Source organism: Ornithorhynchus anatinus, chromosome 4, assembly GCF_004115215.2.
Source record: "Ornithorhynchus anatinus isolate Pmale09 chromosome 4, mOrnAna1.pri.v4, whole genome shotgun sequence".
Lineage (NCBI taxonomy): Eukaryota > Metazoa > Chordata > Mammalia > Monotremata > Ornithorhynchidae > Ornithorhynchus > Ornithorhynchus anatinus.
The window spans coordinates 116,133,791-116,155,577 of NC_041731.1; the positions used below are offsets into that span (position 1 = coordinate 116,133,791).

The 21,787-nt window shown below is 42.6% G+C and overlaps 1 protein-coding gene and 2 non-coding genes across 3 annotated transcripts in view; all 3 read left to right on the forward strand.

Annotated features, from left to right (window-relative positions):
* The window catches only part of NEGR1 (neuronal growth regulator 1), a 1,090,779-nt gene that overhangs the window by 788,423 nt on the left and 280,569 nt on the right, over window positions 1-21,787 (forward strand). The gene's annotated exons all lie outside the window — the stretch shown is intronic.
* LOC114811922 lies at window positions 4,497-4,634 on the forward strand. The gene has a single exon (XR_003759617.1). It is a non-coding gene; the product is annotated as a small nucleolar RNA SNORA7 (small nucleolar RNA).
* LOC114811806 lies at window positions 8,027-8,164 on the forward strand. Its single transcript, XR_003759502.1, has one exon. It is a non-coding gene; the product is annotated as a small nucleolar RNA SNORA7 (small nucleolar RNA).

Sequence of the window (21,787 nt, forward strand, 5' to 3'; positions counted from 1 at the left end):
GGATTAAGGCTGAAATTTATGTTGGACTTGTACTGTGTCCAATCCAATTATCTTGCTTCTACCTCACTGCTTAGTACAGTGCCTGGCACATAGTAAGCACTTAATAAATACTATAAAAAAGGAAAAAAAACAACTGTGCATGCAGCCCAAACCAGGGAGATGAAACTACAAGAAAATTATTATTATTTTTGTGAAGCAGGGCAGTGGAGGTGCCTTTTTAGTTTTTGCCTTCATTGAGGAAGAGTCATAATTCTGGGGACCCAGTCAGAACCAATAGAACTCTTCCAGTAAGGCCAAAATCCAGAAAAATCAATCAATCCATGGTCTACTTAAAGAAGCAGCAAGGTCTAGTGGGTAGAACGTGGACCTGGGTGTAAGAAGGACCTGGGTTCATTTGTTCACTCATTCAGTAATATTTGTTGAGGGCTTGCTGTGTGCAGAGCACTGTACTAAGAACTTGGAAAGTACATTTCAGCAAGAAAGAGAGACAGTCTCTGCCCACAATGGGCTCACAGTCTAGAAGCGGGGAGGCAGACATCAAAACAAGTAAACAGGATCAATATAAATAATGAATACATATATATTATATATATATTATAAATATAGAATCAATATAAATAAATAGAATTTTATATATATATACATATCTCTCTCTATACACCTCAAAACAAGTAAACAGGCATTAATATAAATAGAATTATAGATACGTACATATGTACACAAGTCCTGTGGGGCGGGGAGGGGGGTAGAGCAAAGGGAGCAAGTTGGGATGATTGCGAGGGAGATGAGGGAAAAGGGGGGCTTAGTCTGGGAAGGCCTCCTGGAGGAGGTGAGCCTTCAATAGGACTTTGAAGTGGGGAAGTGTGATTGGCGGATTTGAGGAAGGATGGAATTCCAGGCCAGGGGTAGGATGTGGGCGAAGGGTCGGTGGCGGGACAGGCAAGAATGAGGCACAGTGAGAAGGTTAGCACTAGAGTAGCAGAGTGTGAGGTCTGAGATGTAGAAGAAGAGAAGGAAGGAGAGGTAGGAGGGGGAAGGTGATGGAGATCTTTGAAGCCAATAATGAGGAGATTTTACATGATATGGAGGTTGATAGGCAACCACTGGAGATTTTGGGGAAGGGGGGTGACATGCCCAGAACATTTCTGTAGAAAGATAATCTGGGCAGCACAGTGAAATATAGGCTGAATTGGGGAGAGACAGGAGGTTGAGAGCCCTGAAAGGATGCTGATGCAGAAATCCAGTTGGGATAGGATGAGTGATTGTACTAGCGTGGTAGCGGTTTGGATGGAGAGGAAAGGGCAGATCTTGGTGATGCTGTGAAGGTGAGACCAGCGGGTTTTGGTGAAGGATTGGATGTGTGGGGTGAATGAAAGAGCAGAGTCAAGGATGACACCAAGTTTGCGGGTTTGTGTGATGGGCAAGGTGGTAGTGCCATCCACAATGATGGGGAATGTCGGAAGATAGGGTTTTGGGAGGGAAGATAAAGAGCTCAGTCTTGGATATGTTGAGTTTTAGGTGGCAATGTCTAATGAGTGGAAGGCAGTCTGCTACAAGTCAAAACTCACCTGTGCCATCAGTGGTCAGGGTGATCTTCCATGATCCCTTCCCTTAGTCACTAACTCTTCAGGTTCCCTACTATTTGCCTCCCCTCTGCACCACTTATGTGTTTTGCTGTGTGTGCTTAAACACTCTGATTCTCTCCCCACCCCAGCCCCACAGTAATTATGTACCTATACCTATACTCTCCCCATCTCAGGATAGCACCTGGAGAGTTTCCAGTACTCTACCTGTCTTGACTATGGGAGAGAGTCAAGCAGAGGCCTACCCATTCCATTCTTAGCTTGGGCAGTGGCTAGTGAGTGGAAGGCCAACTGCTACAAGTCAAAACTCACCCGTGCTGGAGAGCAGCAGCATGGAAGAAATTCAAGGGCGGAGACTCAAGTTTACTGTGCAGAAGGAGGCAATGGTAAACCGCTATTGTATTTTTATCGATTACTCCATGGATAGAGTACCAGAACGATTGCAGATGGAGATAAGTGCATTCTGGAGGATGATGTCCATGGTGTCCCTATGGGTCTGAAATGACTCAACGGCATGAGACCAAACTTATATACTCTATCATTTCCCCTACTGCAATTTATTTTAACAGTTGTCTCCATTACTAGACTGTAATCTCCTTGAGGGCAGGCATCATGTCTATCAGCTCTTTTGTATTGTACTCTCCCAAGAGCTTAGTTCAGAGCTCTGCAGACAATAAGTGCTCAATAAATCCCACTTATTGGGTGGATGGAAAAGCAAGATCCTAAACAATGAGGTGTTGGAATGCAGTCCTAGTCATATCACATCTTTGCCAGGTGGGCAGAATGTGAAGAGATTAGTTGGCAGGAGGATAAGAAGCATCTGCCATATGGTGAGCTGAAATAAGACAGTGGAGCAACGACCTCACATGAAGTAGCTTATCATGGGTAGTTGGGTGACAACAGCAGAAGATAGGTGAGCCTAACACACAGTGATTAGAAACAGGATAATTCTTTTAGAACAGAAGCTCTGGGCAAAGGTGTCACCAAAATGGCAGAAGTGAAAACAGCTCCAGTGACTGTGCATATGAGATATCATGTGGAGCAAAGGGAGAAAAGTAGTTGAAAGTTATTCCCTGGTTGCAACACACTGGGCTAACCACTGGGGTAAGCACAACTGAAATTCGACAATTTGGACACCTGCAAGAGACCTGCCGTGGAATAGGGAAGATGAGCATAAATCAGATTTACAACTACAGATATTATTTACAAGGAGAAATCTTTATGGCTGTAGGAGCAGAAGGAATGTTTGCTCATGTATCACTCTGATGATCATCCATCTGCCCATACTTACTACACTGACAAAAATTTCACCATCTAGGGTGTTTTCTTCAGACCCAAAAGACACCTCTAGAGATTGGATAAGATAATTTTTGAAATGGTTAAAAGTCCTTTTCAAAAACTCATAGCAGATATCAATCAATCAGTTGCATTTATTGTGTGCTTACTATATGCAGAGCAGTGTACTAAGGGCTTGGGAAAGTATAGTATAACAGAACTGATAGATATGTTCCCTGTCCACAATGAGATTATAGTCTAGAGGGGATATTCAGCCCAGTAGATCCAGAGAATAACTAGAAGAGAAGTATCTTAAGCCCTATAGCAATTCCACAGTTTTTACCACAACCCCCACCATCATCAAAGACCAGATTCTTGCCATTGCTGAGCAACTTTAGTCTTCCTAGGTTTTTCCCCAGAATCCTTCAGGCTACTTCATGATAGTATGGTTGACCAAGTCAGACCTGAAAGATGCTTTGTCTCCCCATCATTTTTGGAGGGATAAAGAAGCAGAGCTGGGAGTTAGATCTGATCCCGTTCAAGGGATCCTTTGCCATCCTGTCTGAGGATGTAGCCAGGAGATAAGAATGGATAGTCTGATTATGCATCCAAGCCCCTGGGAAAATCTGCCTGGTAACTTCTTGTTAGTATCAATAAAAGGTTTTGAGTTAGTGGTTCAGGACATCAATATTTTATCTGAAATCTTGATGGATGGATTGATTGAGGGGTGCTACACATAATTATGAATCACTTTTTAGTGTCAAAGAACAACAATCAATTCATCCTCTCTTGGGGAGGACTCCAGCCCTTAACCTACTATGTCAGATCCCATCTTGTTTTTTTTTTTTTCAAACTGTGATGGCTGTATCTTATTACGGTTCACCACATTCAATTATATGGCAAATTTAGTCATTCAAAGTACCGATTTGTAAGGCCCAGCATAAACAATGCATTTGAGATCAACAGCCATTGTTCTACAACTTTGCAATATTTCAAACCTGCCCACGAGCTCAGAATTACCACTTAACTAAAATTGAAAAAGGAAGTATGGAAAACAAGGTGGCAAGAGGGGCAGAAGCAGTGTGGCCTAGTGGAAAAAGCATAGGCCTGGGAGTCAGAAAGATCTGGGCTCTAATCCCGGCTCTAACCCCTTGTCATCTGTGTGACCTTGGGCACGTTACTTCACTTTTCTGTGCTTCAGGTACCTCATCTGTAAAGTAGGGGATGAAGACTGTGAGTGCCGTTTTGAACTGGGACTGTGTCCAACCCGCTTTGCTTGAATCCACCCCAGCACTTAGAACAGTGCCTGGCACATAGTAAGTGCTTCACAAAAGCCACAATTAAGAGGGTTGATAGTGATGATGTGCTCCCATGTTTAAATTAACATGTGAGCCACAGCCCTGCCAATCAATGGACTAATCATTGTTATTTATTGAGCACCCATTGTGGGCTGCAGAGCACTGTGATACATGTTTGGAAAAATACAGTAAAGTAAATAAACATGATTCCCAAGTTCAGAAAACTTACAGTATAGTAAGAGAGAAACACTAAAATGACTATCTCACTTTGGGAGATAGAAGGAAAAGAACATATGCATACATGTTCATGAGTTAATATTAAGGTATGTAAGATATGAGCCACCTCTCAGGGTTGTACCTGGAGAGTTTCCAGTGCTCTACCAGTCTCAACTATGGGAGGGAGAGTCAAGCAGAGGCCTACTCATTCCATTCCTAGCTTGGCCAGTAGCTAGTGAGTGGAAGGCAATCTGCTATAAGTCAAAACTCACCCATGCAGGGCAGCAGCGGCACGGGAGAGTTGAGGGTGGAGACTCAGGTTTACTGCACAGAAAGGGCAATGGTGAACCACTTCCGCATTTTGACGAAGATAAATCTATGGATCCACTACCAGAGTGATTGCAGATGGAGGCGGGGTGTTCTGGGAGAGATGTGTCCATGGCATTGTTATTGGTCAGACACGACATCAGCACAGGATGACAACAAGAAGAAATGAGCCCAAAGCTTCATTTGATTTTGAGCCCCTGGAGGGCGGGGGTCATGTGTACTAACTCCATGGCATTGTACTTTCTGGAACACTTAGTACAGTGTTCTGCACAGGGCAAGCACTCAGTGAATACCACTGATTGATTGAGTACTAAAGGAGGTTGGAAGATCACAAGTGTCTAACTGGCATGAAAGGGCTGAAGCGGCAGTTGGGAGAATAATAATAATAATAATGATGGTATTTAAGTGCTTACTATGTGCTGAACACTGTTCTGAGAGCTGGGCTAGATGCAAGATAATTAAGTTGTACCATGTGGGGCTCACAGTCTTAATCCCCATTTTACAGACGAGGTAACCGAGCCACAGAAACTCAAGCAACTTGCCCAAAGTCATACAGCTGACAAGTGGAAGACCAGTGATTAGAGCTCATGACCTCTAACTCCTAAGCTGGGGCTCTTTCCACTAAGCCAGGCTGCTTTGAAATGTAACCAGGGGAAATGATTAATTTAGAGAGGCCTCCCGGAAGAGATGTGACTTTTTTCAAAGTCTTCAAGACCATGAAACTGACTGGAGAAACAAATGGTAGTGATAGTAATGGTGAGGTTAAGCACTGAGCCCCTACAGGGAGCAGCGCACTATTTTGCATCATGCCATCCTCCCTTTCTTGCCCCTGCCATCTGGGTTATCGTTGGCGCAGAGAATGCAGTGAGTGAGTAGGCACGTTAAAAGTGTGGAACAGTGCATACATGCCAGAGTTTTATGGCCAAAGCCTATTTGCAACTGAAATAGCCATAGCAGAAAGCCAGTGGTGTGAGAAACAGCATGGCAGAGTAGAGAAAACGAAGGCCTGGGCGTCAGAGGACCTGAGTTCTAATTCTGGTTCTGCCGTGGTCTGCTATGTGACCCTCGGGCAAGTCACTTAACTTCTCTTTACCACAGTTACTTCATCTGTAAACTGGGAGTGTGACCCCTACATGGAACAGTGAATGTGTTCAAGCTGATTATGTTCTATCTACCCCCAGAACATAGTATAGTGCTTAGCACATAGTAAACACTTTCAAAATTCCATTAAAAAAAGAAACTAGCATCAGCCACTATAGTCATCATTGCTCGCATTTGCCAAGTGATTGAGGTGAGGTAGAGATATCTCTCCTTCCAAACTGATATTCTGAGTGAGAGCAGAAGCAGCATGGCCTAGTGGATAGAGTACAGGCCTGGTGATCCAAAGGTCCTGGGTTCTAATCCTGGTTCCACTTGTCTGCTGTGTGAACGTGGGCAAGTCATTTCACTTCTCCAGGCCGCAGTTCCTTCATCAGTAAAATAGGGATTAAGATTGTGAGCCCCATGTTGGACAGGGACTGTGTTCAACCTGATTACCTTGTATCTACTCCAGGGCTTTGAACAGTGCCAGGCACATAGTAAGCGCTTAACAAATACCATAAATAAATAAAATAAATATGACTCAGATGTCCACAATTTTCTTCAATTCTCAAAACCCCAGGGAAGACCTTTATAGCATAGTCTGGATTCATGAAATGGAGGGAATCCAGAATATTTCAAGATGTGTGAAAATAATACCAACAAAAACAAGTGCCAGTTTCTGAATTCTTCAAGCTAAGAAAAAAAAAATATAGCCTTATTCACAATAGATGATAATTATGGCCAAATTAATGAAAGGAATGTGGTACTTATATAACAAAGAGAAGTTCTGCTTTATTAAAAGCTTAATCATGGGGCCATTTGTCTGAAATTTCTATCATCTGGTTGATGACTGTTTTGGAGATTAATTATTTCCATTTGGGTGATTAACACATGATCTAGGTCAAGCACCTCTTAATTAATGGAGAGTTGAATTAAGAGTTTTGGTCACATTTCTTGTGGCATAAATAAAAGAGGCCTGAGACCACTTCTATGATCTTACCTTAAACACTATCACACAGTGGTCAGACTGACATTGTTGGCAGGGAGTGGAAGAGAGGAATTTAGGGTGCACAGTCATATGATTTTAACTCTATTGTCCTCTCACAATGTTCTGGACAGAGTAAGTACTTGGTAAATACCAATAACTATACCATAATCCCCAATTTGCAGGGAGCTCAGTCTCAATAACAGACCTCCAGCTCCTTGAGCATACCTAACTAGTCTATTGCTTTACTCTCCCAAGCTCTTAAAACAGAGCTCTGGATGCAGTGATCACTCAGTAAATACAAATGAACGATCGAGTCCGGGAATACACCCGTGTGGAAGTCTTCCAAGTATCTAAAAAATGTATGCAAATGCCAGAGTCAACTGTCCAATAACTTGCCCTTTGCTATATTTTTATCAGTTCAATAAATTCATGTAGTAGATGGTAGTGGATCTAGACATTTTTTTTATTGTTTTCTATGTCTTGTCTTGTTTTCTATGTGGATGACAGTAAAACTAACTTGTTTTACTCTTAAAAAAAAAAAGGTACAACACATTTTCCTATAAGTCAGTTGCCTAAATCTTTGTTTAAAGTCATCTTCCACTGGAATTTATTTGAATAGGCCTTAGGATTTAGGGTGTCCATTTGGGTTCCAAAATGGTTTATGGTGTTTGGCCTAGAATTTTTATTTTATTCTTGATCTCGATGTGTCTTTCTGACATTTATTGGTTATATTTTTTCAAAGGTCAGGCTGGAATGCCTTTGAACTTTTGTTATTCCCCTTTCCTGGTGACAATCCCTGTGAAGAAACACAAAGTTTAGTTTGCTCTCTTACAGAATCCACTCTTTCTTTGTTACTGTGATCCGCTGTCTGTGTAAATCTATTTAAAGATATTCTTTGTGGACTGCTGATTCAGATCTTCTTCATCAAACAGGAGTGGCCCATCGGGAGCTGTGCTCAGTGCTTCCTTGCATCTTCTTGTTTTCAGCATGAAGCAATGTTAGTTCATTTCAGATTTCCACACTGCAATAATGACCCCTCAGGGCTAGTGTAGGAGACACACACACACACACACACACACAGATACACAAATACACACACACATTCTGGTGAGGTTCCATTTCTGCTTTCAGATTTTCACGTTTGGATTTCTATTAATCCCATTTCTAAAAATTCTCTGAAGTGGGGGGTGATCAAGCCGTTATCACAATAATTTTTCCACACCTTCCTTCATTTTAAAAGGGAATTTTGAAGGCGTCATCCCCTCTCAGGATGGCACCTGGAGAGTTTTCAGTACTCTACCAGGTTTGGCTACGGGTGGGATAGTCGAGCAGAGGCCTACCCATTCCATTCCTAGCTTGGGCAGTGGCTAGTGAATGGAAGGCGATCTTCTATAAGTCAAAACTCACCTGTGCTGGGCAGCAGTGGCATGGGAGAGAGTCCAAGGTGGAGACTGCATGGAAGAAGGCAATGGTAAACCACTTTGGTATTTTAACCAATAAAACTGTGTTAATACACTATCAGAATGATTGCAGATGAAGGTGGGATGTTCTGGGACAGATGTATCCATGAAGTCGCTATGGGTCGGAGATGATTCAACAGCATAAGAGAAGACATGTGAAAACATCATATTACTGACATAAGGGATTAGATGGAGATGGTAGTTGTGTGGACCTAGCCTGTAAGCTTGTTATGGGAAGGGAATGTGTCTGTTGTAGTGTACTCTCCAAGTGCTTAGTACAGTGCTCTGCACACAGTAAGTGCTTAATAAATATGATTGATTGACTATGGCCAGCCAACTGAGGGGAGGCTGGTTCTGAAAGAGAGTCGGGGGTGCTTGGGGAAAGACTGTTCTCACTCCTGATAGAGGTTTGTCCTGGAATAGGGAATGGGGTAGGAGAAGGGGTGTGGGGCTGGAGGAGGGGGAAGGTAGCTCCCTGACACTGAATTTCTAAGCTTGGCTTCATGCTCAACCAGCCAGTAGTTCCCCTTAGGCTGCTGCTGGTGGATGCAGTTCCTATCACTCTTTATCAGCCATGTCAAAACTAGCAAAGGAATCTGGACCCTTGCTTAGGATAGCCTATAATAATACTAATTCTACTACTCCTAATAATAATAATAGAATTTGTTAAGCATTTACTATGTGGCAATAACTGAGCTTACTGCTGGGGTAGATACAAGATAATCAGATTGGACACTGTCCCTGTCCCACTCATGATTCAAAGTCTAAGAACAGTTATTTTATCCCCAGTTTTTTCAGGTGAGTGAACTGAAGCACAGAGATGTTAAAAGACTTGCCCAAGGTCATCCACCAGGCAATTGTCAGAGCTGGGTTTAGAACTCAGGTCTTCTATCTCCCAGGTCTGTACTCTCTCCACTAAGGCAAAGAACTCCAGACACCCCTTTCCTTGAAGTGACACACACGGAGATGCGGACAAATAAACTAATCTGTGAAGATGAAAGTCTTTCTTTAGCAGCATCCCACTTTCCGATCTTCCCCACTTTACCTTTTCCCCACTGCAGGCAGAGGATGGTAAAATCAAAATTGAGTATGACACAGGTAATATTGCTCCTTCTTTCTGAGGCTCTTGGATAGGGTTGTCATAAACATTCAAAGAATCCATGGCTCCAGAGCCTACTGATTTTTTGAAGTTTCATATTCAGGCTTTGGTTTGATCACCACTGTTAGCCGTGTAAGATCGTAAAATCCTTGTGTCAAGGGAGCATACGTTTTTGTATCTGTTGTACTCTTTCAAGCACTTAACACCATCCTCTGCCTAAAATAAAAGTTCAGCTAATATTATTAATTGGCTGACTGACAGAGCCAGCCTAGCAGAGGCTGCTTAATCAATCAAATCAATCAGTCAATCAGTGGTATGTATTGAGTGCTGATTATTTGCAGAGCACTGTGCTAAGTCCTTGGGTGAGTAAAATACAATAGAGTTGGTAGACATAATCCCTGTTCTTAAGGAAATTGCAATTTAGTGTGAAAGACAAACATTATAAATACATTATGCAGCTGAGTATATGTACATAAGTGACATTGAGCAAAGTAGTGGTGAGAATCAGTGGGCTTAAAGGGTACAGACCTAAATGCCTAGATTATTATTATAATCGCAGTGTTTGTTAAGCACTTATTATGTGCCAAGCACTGTTCTAAGCACTGGGGTAGATACAAGGTAATGAGGTTGTCCCACGTGGGGCTCACAGTTTCAATCCCCATTTTACAGATGAGGCAACTAAGGCATAGAGAAGTTGCAAGGGTAAGGTAAATAGGGAAGGGAAATGAGAGGTTAGGGAAGTTTTATTGTAAGAGATATGATTTTAGTATGGCTTTAATATGGCCTCCTATCTCTCGATCATCTTCCTACAAAAATGTTCAGGTCGTGTAACCCCACTCCTCAAAAATCTCCAGTGATTGCCTATCTACTGCCATATCAAACAAAAACTCCTCTCTTTTGGCTTTAAAACAGTTCATCACCTTGCCCCCTCCTACCTCACCTCATTTCTCTCCTTCTACAACCCAGACCACATACTTTACCCTTCTAGTGCTAACCTCGCTAGATTACGCCTGTCTCGGCGCCAACCCCCGGCCCATGTCCTACCTCTGGCCTGGAACTCCTCCCTTGCTCAATTCTGACAGACAATTACTCTCACCCCTTTCAAAGCCTTATTGAAGGCACATCTTCTCCAAGAGGCCTTCCAGATAAAGCCCCACTTTTCCTCATCTCCCATTCCCTTCTGCATCTCCCTGACTTGCTCCCTTTGTTCTGCATCCCCCAAATCCCCACAGCACTTATGAATATGTCTGTAATTGTATTTCTTTGTATTGATCTGTCTCCCTCCTCTAAGACTATAAGCTCATTGTGGGCAGGGAATGTCACTGTTTATTGTTGTATTGCACTTTCTGAAGCATTTAGTACAGTACTCTGTAAGCGCTTAATCTATACATTGAATGAATTAATGAATTTGAAGATGGGGAAAGCAGTGGTCTGTCAGATATATCAGGTGAGAGAGTTCCAGGCAGGATGGAGGAAGTGAGCAATGTGTTGCCGGCAAGAGAGACAAGATGGAGGTATAGGGGGTGGGATGGTATTAGAATAGCCAAGTATGTGGGCTGGGTCGTAATGGGACAGGAGTAGGAGGGGAGAACTGAGAGCCAAAATACATTCTAAAAATTTATTTCACTTGGGCAAACCTGACCACACACCAAGATCACCAATAACTAATGTGGGGGTGTGAGAAGCAGCGTGGCTCAGTGGAAGAAGCACGGGCTTTGGAGTCAGAGGTCATGGTTCGATTCCCGGCTCAGCCACTTGTCAGCTGTGTGACTGTGGGCAAGTCACTTTTCATTCATTCAATAGTATTTATTGAATGCTTACTATGTGCAGAGCACTGTACTAAGCGCTTGGGATGAACACGTTGGCAACAGATAGAGACAGTCCCTGCCATTTGACGGGCTTACAGTCTAATCAGGGGAGATGGACAGACGAGAACAATGGCAATAAATAGAGTCAAGGGGAAGAACATCTCGTAAAAACAATGGCAACTAAATAGAATCAAGGCGATGTACATTTCATTAACATAATAAATAGGGTAATAAATATATATAGTTGAGCAGAGGAGTACAGTGCTGAGGGGATGGGAAGAGAGAGGGGGAGGAGCAGAGGGAAATGGGGAAAAAGAGGGTTAAATTGCGGAGAGGTGAAGGGGTGGTGGTAGAGGGAGTTGAGGGAGAAGAGGAGCTCAGTCTGGGAAGGCCTCTTGGAGGAGGTGAGTTTTAAGTAAGGTTTTGAAGAGGGGAAGAGAATCAGTTTGGTGGAGGTGAGGAGGGAGGGCGTTCCAGGACCACGGGAGGACGTGGCCCAGGGGTCGACAGTGGGATAGGCGAGACCGAGGAACGGTGAGGAGGTGGGCGGCGGAGGAGCGGAGCATGCGGGGTGGGTGGTAGAAAGAGAGAAGGGAGGAGTGGTAGGAAGGGGCAAGGTGATGTAGAGCCTTGAAGCCTAGAGTGAGGAGTTTTTGTTTGGAGCGGAGGTTGATAGGCAACCACTGGAGTTGTTTAAGAAGGGGAGTGACATGCCCAGATCGTTTCTGCGGGAAGATGAGCCGGGCAGCGGAGTGAAGAATAGACTGGAGCGGGGCGAAAGAGGAGGAAGGGAGGTCAGAGAGAAGGCTGACACAGTAGTCTAGCCGGGATGTAACGAGAGCCTGTAGCAGTAAGGTAGCCGTTTGGGTGGAGAGGAAAGGGCGGATCTTGGCGATATTGTAGAGGTGAAACCGGCAGGTCTTGGTAACGGATAGGATGTTTGGGTGAACAAGAGAGACGAGTCAAGGATGACACCGAGATTGCGGGCCTGAGAGACGGGAAGGATGGTCGTGCCATCGACGGTGATAGAGAAGTCTGGGAGAGGACTGGGTTTGGGAGGGAAGATGAGGAGTTCAGTCTTGCTCATGTTGAGTTTTAGGTGGCGGGCCGACATCCAGGTGGAGACGTCCCGGAGGCAGGAGGAGATGCAAGCCTGAAGGGAGGGGGAGAGGACAGAGGCGGAGATGTAGATCTGCGTGTCATCTGCGTAGAGATGGTAGTCAAAGCCATGAGAGCGAATGAGTTCACCGAGCGAGTGAGTGTAAATGGAGAACAGAGGAGGGCCAAGAACTGACCCTTGAGGAACTCCAGCAGTTAAAGGATGGGAGGGGAAGGAGGCTCCAGCGAAGGAGACCGAGAATGACCGGCCAGAGAGGTAAGAGGAGAACCAGGAGAGGACAGAATCCGTGACGCCAAGGTGAGATAAGGTATGGCACAGAGATAACTTCTCTGTGCCTCAGTTACCTCATCTGTAAAATGGGGATTAAGACTATGAGCCCCACGTGGGACAACCTGATTCCCCTGTGTCTACCCCAGTGCTTAGAACAGTGCTCTGCACATAGTAAGTGCTTAAGAAATACCAACATTATTATTAATCTGTCAAAGCTGCATCAGGGAAAAAATGTGTATCAACCATTTTTACTTAACAAGCATGTTCCAGTTTCTCTAAAAATATGTCCTATCAAACCCAAGCAGGCTCATATTTTCAGAAGAATATATGCTACTTACCTAATTGTATAACAGCAAAAATGCACATTGAAATTACACATAACAGTAGAAGCGGGGTTTCCAAATTATTTATATGGTCATAGGGTCTTACCCTAATTGTAATAATTCAGCCTTATTAAAGTCACATCTCCTCCAAGAGGACTTCCCTGATTAAGTCATCACTTCCTTCTCCCATCTGCGTCATTATGCACTTGGATCTTATTCCTGACACACTTTATTCACCCTGTCCTTAGTCTCAGAACACTTATGTACATATCGTTATACTCTGCTGCTTTTCCTATCTTTAATTTATTTTAATGTCTGTCTCCCCCTCTAGACTGTAGGCCTCTGGTGGACAGGGAACTTGTCTACCAAATCTGTGTTGATTTTTTTCCAAGTGCTTAGTACAGTGCTCTGCACACAGTAAGTGCAAATAAATGCCACTGACTGATTGATTGATCAGACTTTACTTTTCCAATGATGGAATATTCAACATTTCATTCTTAACCTAAAAGCCAGCACTCCAAATGCCAGTCTCATTTTTATTAGAAATGAATCTCCTCCCTAAATAGTACCAATCAGAAGATGTTCAGAAATTATCTGTCACTTGATCTATTGACATTAACCTGCAATCAAGCCTTGCACTCTCTCATAACTAGCCGTTCCTCTCCACATACTGGTGAGTGTGTTCAGAATACAAACTCTATCCTTTGAGAAACTCTTCATCATAAACCAGGGCAGAGCAAGTTGTGAATGAGTTTGCCTCTATCTTTTGTTCATAATTAGAAAGTTAATCTGGCCTAACAAATCATTTCATTTAAAAGGGAGTTCTCTTGATCCAGCCTTTGTCAATTCCTAAGCACGAGAAGTTGTACTGATGAATATCCCTTTTTCAGTGAATGAGAGTTTGATATTAGTCAACTCAAACACAGTGTGACTCATATCAGGACAAGAAGTTAAATCTACTTTGAAAGATACAAGAAGCTTGAAAGCAAATCAGGCAATGGTATGATATTGGGGTACTTGGATTTATTTTTTTAAAGTAATTATTTGTATTGTACGATTTGTCAATTTGATAAGGGAGTTTTAACTTGAAATAAATAGTTATCTATATGATAAATCTGCTCTATGAGAAAACACATACATAAAGATTCCACACTTTAAGAAATTAGAATATTAATGTCTAATTGCAAGTCTACTTATTGAAATCTCAGGAAAGCACCTGTGAAGTCGAAATGTGAAGTCGAATTGTATCTGGCAGTGCTGAAAGGGGTTCAGTGAATGGTGTTCAAGGGCTCAATGAGCACCACGTTGCTGTTACTGCTATTATTATTAGAACTATGACAACTACTGAAACTATCTCCACCAGCGTGGCTCAGTGGAAAGAGCCCGGGCTTGGGAGTCAGAGGTCATGGGTTTGAATTCCGGCTCGGCCACTTGTCAGCTGTGTGACTGTGGGCAAGTCACTTAACTTCTCTGAGCCTCAGGTTACCTCATCTGGAAAATGGGAATTAAGACTGTGACCCCCACATAGGACAACCTAATTACCTTGTATCTACCCAGCGCTTTGAACAGTGCTTGGCACATAGTAAGTGCTTAACAAATACCACAATTATTATTGTTACTGAAAAAGGCATGCAGGGATACTCAGAGATTGTGTTTACTATTGACATCACTGCCTTTCCTTCATTTTCATCTCTTTATTGTTTATTATAGTGGATGCCATGCCAAGGAGTTATGGATTAAATTTAGAGGGGAGAATCTGGTAAAATGTGCAACAGATATTGAATTAAGATGCTGGGTGCCATATCATCTAAGTCTCAAAACAGTCAACTTGTTGACAGTAAACATCTCATGAGCGGGGATCAAATCTACCAACTCCATTATAGCTGTGCTTTCCTGACCAGCTAATACAGTGCTCTGCACATAGTAGCACTCAATAAATACCACTGACTGCTTGATTAGATTAATCAGGATTAGAACCGAGGGCCTCTGACTCCCAGGCCTCTGCTCTTTCCACTAGGCCACTGCTTCTCAATATAACAGAGTTGGCAGACACCAGACGCAATCCTGACCCCCAGGAAGCAGATCTATGCAGAAGTGATGATAAATCGGTGGTTTTAGATGATCTTCTTAGCAGCCAGTATTTATACAGAATTCAGTTTGGATAGAAGACAGGAGAATAGACTTGAAGGTGTTCAGTTTTGGGAAAGATAAAAAATTAGAAAATCAAAAAGTATTTCATTTCAGAGACTTTATTGGAATTCAATTAGCTCTTGCAGATCAGGGACTGACAAAATAACGGCATGAAAAATGATAAAGGTGAATTTGATACTTTGGAGCAAATGCATGCTGATTCCATATGAAGGAAGAGGGAATGAACAATGATAAAAGCAGATGGTTATGATAGGGGAGTTAATGCTTATAAATGTCGGTCAGCCACCTATCTGCAGTATTCACTCACCTGGGGTATAGGTGAAGGCTGATCTTCTGGGAGTTTGATGTTTTGTTCCTCTAATGATTTGCAAGGCAAAGGACAGATGATGCTATCATGGCATTAAAACTGTCAAAGAAAAAAACAAACAAACAGAGAGTGGAATTTTTAAATCAGCCATTTAACCCTGTAGCAGTGTTTTTGCAGACTGGAAAGATTTGCAAATCTTGAAAAACAAATTTCCCCAATTAAGCCAAGGACTCCAAACACTGTTGTTCCAACATTTTAAACTTTCTTCTTTTATGTACATATAGAAGATATATGACTTCTCTACATCCAAGTGATTGTTTTATGTCAGTTTTAAAATAATCTCATTTTTTAAAAGAGAGGGTGAATAATAGAGGCTCATTGGTAAGAAAAAGATAACTCATGAAAGTATTCAGTGATAAAAATAAACTGAAATAAGCATGTATAATAAGTAGATCAAGATGAAAGTCTTATTTTTTTGCTACAACCAGCATGCAAACTGAAAATATTTTGGAATATCTTTGTATATTTAATTACTTGTATTTCCCCATTTATGTAATGTAGATTTTAAAATACAGGCAGGTATGGCTTCAGAATATAAAAAGAAAAATGCTCTTCATAGTCACTTGCTGTAAAGATCAGCTACAGGTGAGAAGAGCAGGAAAAATTATTTTCTTTACATTTCCTCATTCCATTTTCTAATGAGGGACACAGAACAATAATTACAGTGGAAGGTTAAAATGAGCTACTAAAGCTTTATTTTCCACAGACTAAGGTTTCTATTCTCTCTTCATAAGTATTTTTGAGTGGTGATGTCCATAGTCAAGGCCTGGTCATTGTCATGGAAGTGAATGTCTGACCTTCAGAGTAGTAGCTCCGACCATTTTCCAGACACAATCTCATTGATCATCAATGGTACTTATTGAGGAATTATTTTATGCAATACGCTGCACTGTTTGGGTTAGTGCAAAACAAGAGTTGGCGGACATACTCCCTGCTTACAATGAGTTGACAGTCTTCACCAGTTTGGTTGGTAGCAGGTCTGCTTGTTACCATTTATGCATGACATTTGTAGCAGACGCATAAACTTCACTGTCCCAATAATGTTAAATCAGAGGAAGACCAGAGTCGTGATTTTGAGTCTCCAGTCTAGTGATGTTTCGAACAGACCACCATGTTTCGTGGACTCTGCCAGAAATGTAAAAGATTCATTATGCAGTGAATTTCATGCACACTGAAAATGCAGCAGCATGTTGAAGGTGCTGTTGCTAATGATAAGATTTTTGGTAATTATGCAACGTGATCAGAAGCTTCCAGTCGCAATCCCCATTTTGCAGAGGAGGTAATTGAGGCACAGAGAATTAAAGTGCCTTGCCCAAGGTCACACAGCAGACAGCTCCCTGGGGGCCAGGATCACGCCTGCCAACTCTGTTATATTGAGAAGCAGTGGCCTGTGGAAAGAGCACGGGCCTGGCAGTCAGGCCCTGGGTTCTAATCATAACTCTGCCACTTGTCTGCTGTGTGACTATTATTATTATCATCACTTTCCCAAGCACTTAAACAGTGCTCTGCACACAGTAAGCGCTCAATAAATACCACTGATGAATTGATTTATTCAGAGGTGAAGTTACTACTGGCGAGATTCTCTTTTAGATTGCTGTGACTATGACACAATCTACAAGCACTTGATCTTCCGTTCCACACTTTAAGAGGTAGCATTTCTCTGCCCTGCACCTGTCCCTCCATAGACACCCCAGGCTGTCTCCTAAATCAACTTATGCTCCTCTAATGTACCTAACACTAACACTGTCTTTGAGAAGGAGTTTGGAAATAACCTCCTTGAGAGAAGCTAAGTGGTGACTATCACTGAAAAGAACATCAGAGCTATCATCTTTAATAAGGCAAGCGCTAATACAAAGCATTGCACCCTGTGGGCAGAGTGGCCTAGTTCATTGAGGCCCAGAGTCGGTTGGACCTGGGTTCTAATCCCAGGTCTGCTACTTGTCTGCTGTGTGACCTTGGGCTAGTCACTTAACTTCTCTCTGCCTCAGTTCCTTCATCTGTAAAATAGGGGATTAAGACTGTGAGCCCTATGTGGGGCAGGGACTATGTCCAATCTGATTATCTCGTATATATCCCAGAACTGAGAACAGTGCCTGGAACATAGTAAGCATTTAATAAATATTCATTCAATTGTATTTACTGAGCACTTACTGTGTGCAGAGCACTGTACTAAATGCTAATAAATACTAATTACTAACAAATACCACAATTATTTTAATTATTTTTATGAATGCATTATAATAGATTATTACAAATATCTTACTATTTAGAGAAGCACTGTGGATTAGGGAACATAAGCTTGGGAGTCAGAGAACATAGGTTCTAATCCTAGCTCCGCCATTTGTCTGCTCTGTGACTTTGGTAAGCCACTTCACTTCTCTGTGCCTATTACGTCATGGGGATTAAGATTAAGAGCCCACGTAGGACAACCTGATTACATCGTATCTACCCCAGTGCTTAGAACAGTGCTTGGCACATAGTAAGCGTTTAACAGATACCACAATTATTATTATTGTTATCTTCATGACCTCTAGAGCACTGATACAAGTACCATTGAAAGAAGGCATGCAGCTTTAATTTCAGAGAAGGGCCAGTGGTCATCATCTTTGCAAGGTTCCATGAAGTTGCCTAAGGTGACAGTTTGCCACAAACGAAGTAGCTTCCCAAATGAAAACTGGTAGTCAGTTTCAGTGGACCCGTCTGCAAGGCCGTCAAGGGAGTGGTTCCCTTCCATCAGAAGATTCATACTGACCTAGGTTCTAATCCCAGCTCTGCTACCTGTCCGCTTCCCTTTTCTGTGCCTCAGTTACTTCATCTGTAAAATGGGAGCCCTGTGTGGGAGAAGGACTGTGTCCAACCTGATTAACTTGTATCTACCCCAGCACTTGGACAGAACCTGGCATATTGTAAGCACTTAACAAATACTATAAAAAAACAGATAAAACAGTACCAGACTCAGCGAACTTTAAGCATACAAGGGAGCAACTTTTTTCTGTGCCCAACATGGCCAGAACTGTGAATCCCAGATTAATTCAGTCATATTTATTGTGTGCTTACTTTGTGCAAAGTAGTGTACTAAGTAAGCACTTGGGAGAGTCCAATATATTGACACTTTCAGCCACCCACGCACTCATAGAAGTATTTCACAGTCAATAGTGTCTTCTTCAAATACGAAGGACATGTGAAGCCTCTCTAACCAACACTGGTTGCTATGGCAATTGCTAATTTGGAAGTGCTAATACCCTCTTAGCTACTCCCTGGACCTGGAGGAGCTTGCTGTCCATACTTTTCATGTCTGGCTGTATCTCTCAACCCTCTACACCTCCTTCCATCAAGAGTTTTTTCAAATGGGGGGGAAAAAAAAGCTCGAGTCCCACTATCCTTTCAATCTCTTTTCTCCTCTATTCCCTCCACTTGTCAATCAATCAGTTGTATTGATTTTAGTGCTTACTGTGTGCAGAGCTCTGTACTAATCGCTTGGGAGAGTTCAATGCAATGGAGTTGGTAGATGCAACCTCTGCCCATGAGGAGCCCATAGCCTTCAAGGGAAGAAACTCCAGAAGGGTTGGGAAGACTTCTCATTCATTCATTCAATCAATCGTATTTCTCTGAAATCGTACTTCTCTGAACTTTATCGCAGAACAACAGCCTAAACTAGGTCGAGGCTTACTGCCTACAGGATCTTTCAGCAGTAGTGTGAGTTGGGCTGGGAACTGACTGAGGTTTCCAGGGCTAGGCTATTGAGGCCCCTCTCTTTCAACCTGCACAGACTCCTATTTTCCAATGACTTTCCTCTTGAATGAAGCCCAGAAACAGGGCCAAAATATGTAATGATGACTAATGGGGACATAGCCCAGTATGAGAAGCAGCCTGACCTACTGGTTAGAACATGGACCTGTTAGTCATAAGGACCTGGATTTTAATCCCAGGCCCACTCCTTATCTGTTTTGTGTCCTTGGGCAAATTGCTTCACTTCTCTAGACCCCAGTTCCTCTTCTGTAAAATAGGACTGAAGATTATGAGCCCCATGTGGGACAGGGACTGTGTCCAACATGATTAGCTTAGAACAGGGCCTGGAGCATAATAAGCATTTAACAGATATAAGAAAAAAAAGCTAAACCACCAGGTGAATAGATCAACCAGTCAGATTGCCTTGCCCACACAAATATGAAACTCCAGAAGAAAGTGCTTAGGGGACTTGGATTTGTTGCATTTAGAAAACCATGACAGCAAGTCCAAGAGAAAGAATCTAATAAAAAATAATTATAATAATGGCATTTGTTAAGCATTTACCATGTGCCAGGCACTCTACTAAGTGCTGGGGTGGATACAAGCAAATCGAGTTGGACACAGACCCTGTCCCAAGTGGAGCTCACAGTCTCAATCCCCATTTTACAGAAGTGGTAATTGAGGCACAGAGAAGTACGGTGACTCTCCCAAGTTCACACGCAGAGCTGGGATTAGAACCCATGACCTTCTGTACTCCTAGGCCCATGCTCTATCCACTACATCATATTTGAGCCAAATGGTCTTAAGGGAAGCCATCTCTGTCAGCTTTCAAGCAAATTAGGAAATACTGAGGCATTCTGAGACCCACAGCTCCACTGCCTCCTCCTGGGAAGACGCCCTACCCAGAAACGGAAGCATTTCAATCACTGGAATTTCCTTGTCACATCTGGCTGAGGGGCTTCTGCAGTGCCATCTTGCAGGGGACATGGAGCTTCCTCCAAGTCTACCTACAGGAGACGCAGAACAGAGGACAGGCAGTGTCTGTCTGCAGAAGACGCAGAGCTTCTGCTATGCCGATCTTCAGAAGACGCGGAGCTTCAGAAATGCGTCCTTGCAAAGGACACAGCTCTGATCCATTCACATGAGGCACCTGGATCGTGCTTCATTCAGCCATGGGACAAATTCACCTCAAAATAAAAAATGAACGAGATGCATTTTTTATAGTTGCTCTAGATGGATTCCCAGGTGATAAGGGACGAATACTGGCCGTACTGAACTCTCAGGATTTTCTCACCTTAAAGCCAATTTAAGAAGTATTTGGAATGTTACTCCATTCTAGTCAACAGCCTGTTTGTGTACGCTGATATACACACCTCAGCTTACCCATGAGCTTTGTGAAAACTTTATTTCTTTTTTAATATAGTTCATAGAGTTGCAGCTTCTAAACCTTTTATGGGTATTCAACAACTGTCTCATTTTTCATGGGATACATATGTATATCAGCTATAACACACTGTCAGTGAACAGTGGTTTTCAATCAAACAGCCTGTCAGTAAATCTGATTCACTAACAAGAAAGCTGTCAAACTCTGACAGCTGCTGTCTTTGCAACCCAAACAATCTGTTCTGTGCTAATGGTGACTTGTACTTTCCCATTTATTATGCAGTTGTAATGAGCAGGGACCCCAGAAATATGGTTTTAGTGGATGGATTTATGTAGGTCCTAAAATTCAAGATTGTGAAATAAACCAGGACCTTCCATTCCAGGTGTTTTGGGGCAGGCCTTCATTCTGTGTGGAACTTTGTTGAAGCTGTGTTGGCGAGTAGTTTCAGTGACTGGCTTATTGTTTTAAAGATTTTCAGGCCAATTAGCATAGCAAAGTTATTTCCAGTCTATCCTCGCAGCACCCATGCCACAGGTGGAGAGGTGAAGGCTTCATTAGCTTGGTTTTGCTGTGAGAGGGAGAAGCAGTCCACCTCCAATCAATCAATCAGTAATATTTATTCAGCATTTTCTATTTGCAGAGTATTAAGTGTATGGGAGAGTACCATAGATATGATGAATAACGATTATGGTGTTTGCTAAATATTTACTACGTCAAGACTGTTAGGTCACCGTGGGCAGGGAACATGTCTGCCAAACTCTGTTATATTGTACTCTCCGAAGAGTTTGATGCAATGCTCTGCACAATATAAGTGCTCAGTAACTATGATTGATAGATGTAGATACAAGTCAATCAGGTCAGACTCCTTCCCTGTCCCACATGGTATTCGCAACACGAATAGGCAGGAGAATAAGTAATGATAATAATAATAATTGTGGGGTTTGTTAAGCTCTTACTTTGTGCCAAGCACTGTACTAAACATTGTGGTAAATATGAGTTAATCAGGTTGGACACAGTCCATGTCCCACATAGGGCTTCCAGTCTTCACTCCCATTTTACAGATGAGTTAACTGAGGTACATAGAAGTGAAGTGACTTGCCTAGGACACACAGCAGACAAGTGTTAGAGACACTATTAGGGCCCAGGTCCATCTGACTCCCAACCCTTGCTCTATCCACTGGGCCACACTCTTACCTGTTTTATAGATGAGAAAACTGAGGCACAGAGATATTAAGTGACTTGCTCAAGGTCACGCAGCAGGCAAGTAGCAGAGCCAGTATTAGAACCCAGGTCCTCTGACTCCCAAGCC